Raw genomic sequence first — 6000 nt, 5'->3', positions numbered from 1 at the left:
AGTTGGTTTTTTCAAACAACCTTTTAGGTTTAAGGGCTATTCAACAGAATTGACCATTTTTTAAACTCTCCGGTTTCAAAATGCAAATAAATGGTCCTCTAGGTGCTCCCTATGTATTGTTACAAAACCTACATCCTTTTCACCCCTTTTATATCCCTTTTACGGCTATTAATTTTTAATTCTGGAGACACAGTCACTGTGTTTCTGGTTCTCTAGTGGGAGATAAATGTGATTTAGATCCTGTTTTATGTATGCTTGGGGTTGATGGTTCTGATTGTATCTATTTCCCAAGAGAAAAATTGCTGGTCCCCACAAGTCCTTCCTTGCTGGTCATAAAACAAATATTAAATAATGGCAATAAGCTATGAACCTTCTACAGTGTTTTAACGTTTAATTAAATGATTGCTGGTGAAAATAGCTGGTTGTATAGAGAATTCACATGATTTACCTTATGTGTAGACCATACACATTTCTCGGGCCCTTGAGACCTCCTAGTGCATGTACAGAATATCAACAATTATTTCTTGAGCCATTTTTTTATAACTTATAGCCCTCTGGTATGTTGATGGGAGCACAGGGGCTACCCAAGTTGTGTTCTCTCGAAACTGGATTTCTGACTCCCAAACAGAACTGTTTTTTGACACTTAAAATAAACAAACTCCATAAGTCTGTTACATTTAATATTTTATTCACCCCTCCTCCGATTGGCTATTTAATGTGAGGTTCGTAGAGCAGTAAAAAATTTTTAACACTTTTGGCTCTTGCTTCCACTACTTTTAGCAAAGAATCTACAGAAAAGAGCTGGAATAGTTTTAAAATGCAAGCCTTGATGACATTATGGAACTCATCTAAGTATACAGTATATGCTATCTTTCTTTTTTCTTTTCTTTTTTGAGATGGAGTCTTCCTCTGTCACCAGGCTAGAGTGCAGTGGCACGATCTCGGCTCGTTGCAACCTCCACCTCCAGGGTTCAAGTGATTCTCCTGCCTCAGCCTCCCAAGTAGCTGGGACTACAGGCATGCACCACCACACCCAACTAATTTTTGTATTTTTAGTAGACACGGGCTTTCACCATGTTGCCCAGGATGGTCTGGATCTCTCAACCTCAAGATCTGCCCACCTTGGCCTCCCAAAGTGCTGGGATAACAGGCGTGAGCCACCATGCCCAGCCGTAAGTATACTCTATCTTAATCACTGAACTTTTGTTTTCAGGAGTATAATCCACTCAGTGCTGTTTTTGTCAGTTTTCCACAGATTCTGCAAATATATTAGCTAAAGCACATAGGATCTGTCCTAAAAGGCTCCAAGGAGAGATTTTTATGTAGGTCTTAGGATCAAATGACGTTTGTGCACATGCATAACCACAGAGTGGGCTCCTCCTATCCCCACCCCCTCACACACTTATTTTCTACTTCTTTGCGTATCTTTTTTAAAACGGGTTTTGGAAACCCCTGCATGTATCCCCCATTCATCTCAAATTCTCACAATTTATTTATTCTCCCAAAATTATATAAAATTTTCTTCTTTCTAGGGGCAAAAATATTCATAAACATCAATAAATATTTAAGAAATAAGCCAGAGCTGAGTGGTATCCCTTCATTGGGGATTGCTTTACTGATTGCTACAAGGCTGTGACTCATTCAGCTGATCCAAATATGCACTTAATTTCTGTCTATATAAATTATATGCAGATATAATTTATATCTGACTATATATAACTTATATAGATAGAATTTATCTATATATACTATCTATCTACATCTATCTATATGTAATTTATATATAATTTATAACTCTACAACATTAACCAGATTTTGGTAATGAACATCATTCAGAAGCGGAGGCCTTTCAGGTACGTTCAAATAAATGATTTGCAAAGAATCATCAAAAATCTATCTCCTGTTTAGAGCTGCACATCATCAAATAAATGTGGGATTCAGTCATAAAAGGAAAAAAAATCTGCCTTGACTAGCTATGTTTCATCCTCTAAAACAGAAAGAGAAAGAGAGAAAAGGAAGGAATGAAAGAAGGAAAGAAGAGTTTTTTAGAGCTGTAAAACGTTGTGAGGAGATAGAAGACAGTGGGGTTGGAGGGTTGTGGGGTGGGGAAGGATTCGTCCTGCCCATCTTATTTCCATTTACTGACTGTTTCGCCTTGGGAGAATCAGTTCATTTTTCCGAACATCAGTTTACTCCAGAGAAAACAGGAATGATAATGCTCATCTTGTAGGGAACAGAAAGATATTTATGCATATGAGCTTTGGAAACCATGAACTCACATAGGTTAATTCAATGTGTGAATTCAACTTGTTCCTATTTCATCCCTTGGATGAAACAAGAAAAGCTTTATTTTCTCACTTTAGTTGGATTCTGTTTGTGACATGATGGTCTTAAATCATGTCTTAAAGAGATGATGGCTTTGAGTATTAGTCAAGTCTATACATGAGTGGTTTTCAAACTTCAGTGTCCACACAAATCACCAGGAATATTGTTAAAATGCAGGTCTGGGGTGGAGCTTGAGATTCTGCATGCCTAACCATCTCCCAGGTAAGGCCAAGGCTTGGTAACCTTGCCTGGTTTTTGACAATATGAAGGGCTGCTTCGCCACTTCCACATGCTGAGCACACATTATTTATTGGATCACAGCGCAGAGTTGTAAGTGCTGCTGCTGATGTCATTCGAGTGTTTTTCATGGTAATAAATATGTCCTCTGGGAATGATTGCAGCCAACAGCGAGGACTGTAAACTGAATGACAGGGTGAGGCAAGTAGGGGAGAGAGTGATCCCTGGAAGAATCTGCTGCTTCTCCTCCTCTCTTGGCTGTCACTCATGATGAATGGCTCTATGCAGAAAGGTTGGACTCAACTGCAGTGACGACTTGCAATTAAACTCCCCATGCATTCTTTGCTGTGCCCTTCGTTAGCATACTATCCATAATATGCACCATAATTACAGTCCATAATACATACTTATCATACCAAGGTGGAGACAAACCCTCATTTTGGTAGATTGTTACACACACGAGTATCTATCTCTCTTATTAGGGAATTTAATTTTATACGTTGAAGCAGAAGTTTTGGCTTCATAACATCAAGACAGCCCAGGAGGCTGAGACTACAGTGAGCCATGATTGTGCCACTGCACTCCAGCCTGGGCAACAGAAACAGACCCTGTCTTAAAAAAAAAAAGATATATGGATATACAGTTAAAGAGATAATTAGGCAGAGAAAAAAAAGAATCAGTAATTCCAGGACTTTTTTCTTTAAGCAACTATAAAAACCAGATTATCATTTTAATAAGGACCTTATGTATACAAAAATGAACCAGTGTTAATATATTCTGGGCAATATTTTTCTCAATTTAATTTTAAATTCAATTTTATAATGATAGGGAAAAAAGAGAAAAAGAATATGGACATATTGGAAATGAAAATTCAATAATAAGCAATCCTCTTTAAAATAAATGCAAATAATTTTTTAAAGCTAGAGAATAAAGTTTTATATAAATTACTTTGTATACAACTGATAACTGCCCCTCTCCCCCACCATTTTTTCTCTGAGATGGAGTCTCTGGTACCTAGGCTGGAATCCAGTGGTTTGACCTCACCTCACTGCAACCTCTCAACCTCTGCCTCTCAGGTTCAAGCAATTTTCCTGGCTCAGCCTCCAAAGTTGCCACCATACCCAGCTAATTTTTTTTTTTCATATTTTTAGTAGAGATGGGGTTTCACCATGTTGGCCAGGCTAGTCTCAAACTCCTGATCTCAAGTGATCCACCCAGCTTGGCCTCCCAACATGCTGGGATTATAAGCATAAGTCACTGCACCCAGCCTACCCTCTTTTTAATCTTTAATTTTTGTTTTGTCAGGATGGAGTCTTGCTGTGCTGTCCAAGCTGGTCTTGAACTCCTCGGCTCAAGCAATCCTCCCATTGCAGCCTCCCATAGTGCTAGGATTACATGCCCAGTACAATTACACTTTTAAATATACAAGTTTTTTTTTTAAAGTTCACCTAACTTGCCTACAAATATTCTAAAAATCTATCACATACATCTTTTTAAAAACTGTAATGCTATATATTTATTTTAGAACATCTGTTAATGAGTGATATGGTTTGACTCTGGGTCCTCACCCAAATCTCATGTTGAATTGTAAAATGCATATGTTGGAGGAGGGGCCTGGTAAGAGGTGATTGAATCATAGGTGCAGACTTCTCCCTTGCTGTTTTCATGATGGTGAATGAGTTCTTATGACACCTAGTTGTTTTAGAAGTGTATAACACTTCCCCTGTAAGACGTGCTGGCTTCCCCTTTGCCTTCTGTCATGATTATAAGCTTCCTGAGGCCTCCCAACCATGCCTTCCGTACAGCCTGGAGAACTATGAGTCAATTACACCTCTTTTCTTTATAAATTACCCAGTCTCAGGTAGTTTTTACAGTAGTATGATAATGGATTAATACAATGAGCAATAACACAACAGCTCAAATCAACACATCAAAAAGTCAAAAAAGAAAGATCATCTTAATAGATTTCAGAAAAGCTTCTGATAAAAATTCAACACCAGAGAACTTCTGCTTTCAGCAAGATGGGTAAACATACTTTTCATTACTCCTCTCACTAAGTAGAACTAAAAACCTTGGACATTATATATACATATACGTTTTTTATTTTTGAGACAGAGTCTTGCTCCGTTGCCTAGGTTGGGGTGCAGTGGCACAATCTCAGCTCACCGCAACCTCTGCCTCCCAGGTTCAAGCAATTCTCCTGCCTCAGCCTCTGAAATAGCTGCAATTACAGGTGCCTGCCATGATGCCAGGCCAATTTTTCTATTTTTAGTAGAGATGAGGTTTTACCATGTTGGCCAGGCTGGTCTCAAACTCCTGACCTCAGGTGATCCACCCACCTTGGCCTCCCAAAGTGCTGGGATTACAGGCGTGAGCCACCACGCCCAGCCTAGGACATTACATATTAAATGAACATAAGAAGACTCTGAAAGGTGGAGATAAGAATCCAGACTGGCTATGGATCTTGGGACCCAAGAAATGTGGTGGTACGTTTCCTGGGTTTTCTTTTTACTTCATACATTCTAGACTTAGAGCAGACGGAAAGAGTAACCCCTGAACACTAACGGGCACAGACAAAAAAGAAGCCCATGAAATCTTGCTCTCTGTAACCAAAGGAACAAGAAAGGGCCAGCCTAGAAAAACAAAAAACTTTAGCCAATAACCTACTTGCTCTACTCCCACTAAGCACCAAAGAAAAGACTGTGACCTAGTCCTGCCTCCACCAGCAAAGACTGTGTGGGAAGCCTAGATTTCCAGCCATCAGAGGCTGTTCCAAGGGAGCTCAACACCACACACCACACCACACCATCATAGTATCGGAGAAGACAAATAGGGAACTGGGGTTTTCATCCCCACTGCTGGTAACAAGACTTTCCCCACACCTCTACCATGTCAGTGAAAACCAAATGGGAAACTTGGACTTGCACCTCCACATGGCAACAGTAAGGAGCCCTTCCCCTCCCCAGTGTGGTGGTGTCAGAAGGCAGTAGTGAAGACTCAGGGCTTTCCACAGTTGTGTCAGTGGAGACCATCTGGGAAGCTAGAATTCCCACTCCCAGTGGTAAAAGAACCTGTTTCAACTCAGGTATCAACAAAGGCTCAATGGGAGAACTGGACTTCTACCTCCATTTGTCAATAATGGGGCAGTATACCCCTGCAGTATACCAGAGTAATGTCAAAGAAAGTCAGATAAAATAGTTTAAATAAGGTCCAGAGTCTCATAGCATAGTATGAAAATGTCTAGGTTTCAACTGAAAATCACTCATAATACCAAGAACAAGGAAGAGCTCAAATTGTATGAAAAAAGACAGTGCTGTCTTCGGCAGCACATATACTTAAATTGGAAGAACACAGAGATGATTAGCATGGCCCCTGCAAAAGGAAGACATGCAAATTCTAAAGCATTTCATGTTTTATAATGCTTCCCAAGAAAATCAT

At 39.6% G+C, this 6000-nt stretch overlaps 1 non-coding gene across 1 annotated transcript; it reads left to right on the top strand.

The window, feature by feature from the left end:
* Positions 1-5872: 5872 nt before the first annotated feature.
* LOC118148160 (U6 spliceosomal RNA) lies at positions 5873-5979 on the top strand. Its single transcript, XR_004734946.1, has one exon. It is a non-coding gene; the product is annotated as a U6 spliceosomal RNA (small nuclear RNA).
* The last annotated feature ends 21 nt before the right edge of the window (positions 5980-6000 follow it).

The sequence above is a fragment of the Callithrix jacchus genome, chromosome 1 (genome assembly GCF_049354715.1).
Source record: "Callithrix jacchus isolate 240 chromosome 1, calJac240_pri, whole genome shotgun sequence".
Classification (NCBI taxonomy): domain Eukaryota; kingdom Metazoa; phylum Chordata; class Mammalia; order Primates; family Cebidae; genus Callithrix; species Callithrix jacchus.
Note: the sequence above shows the minus strand (reverse complement) of the source record. Positions and strands in the feature narration are given on the sequence as shown.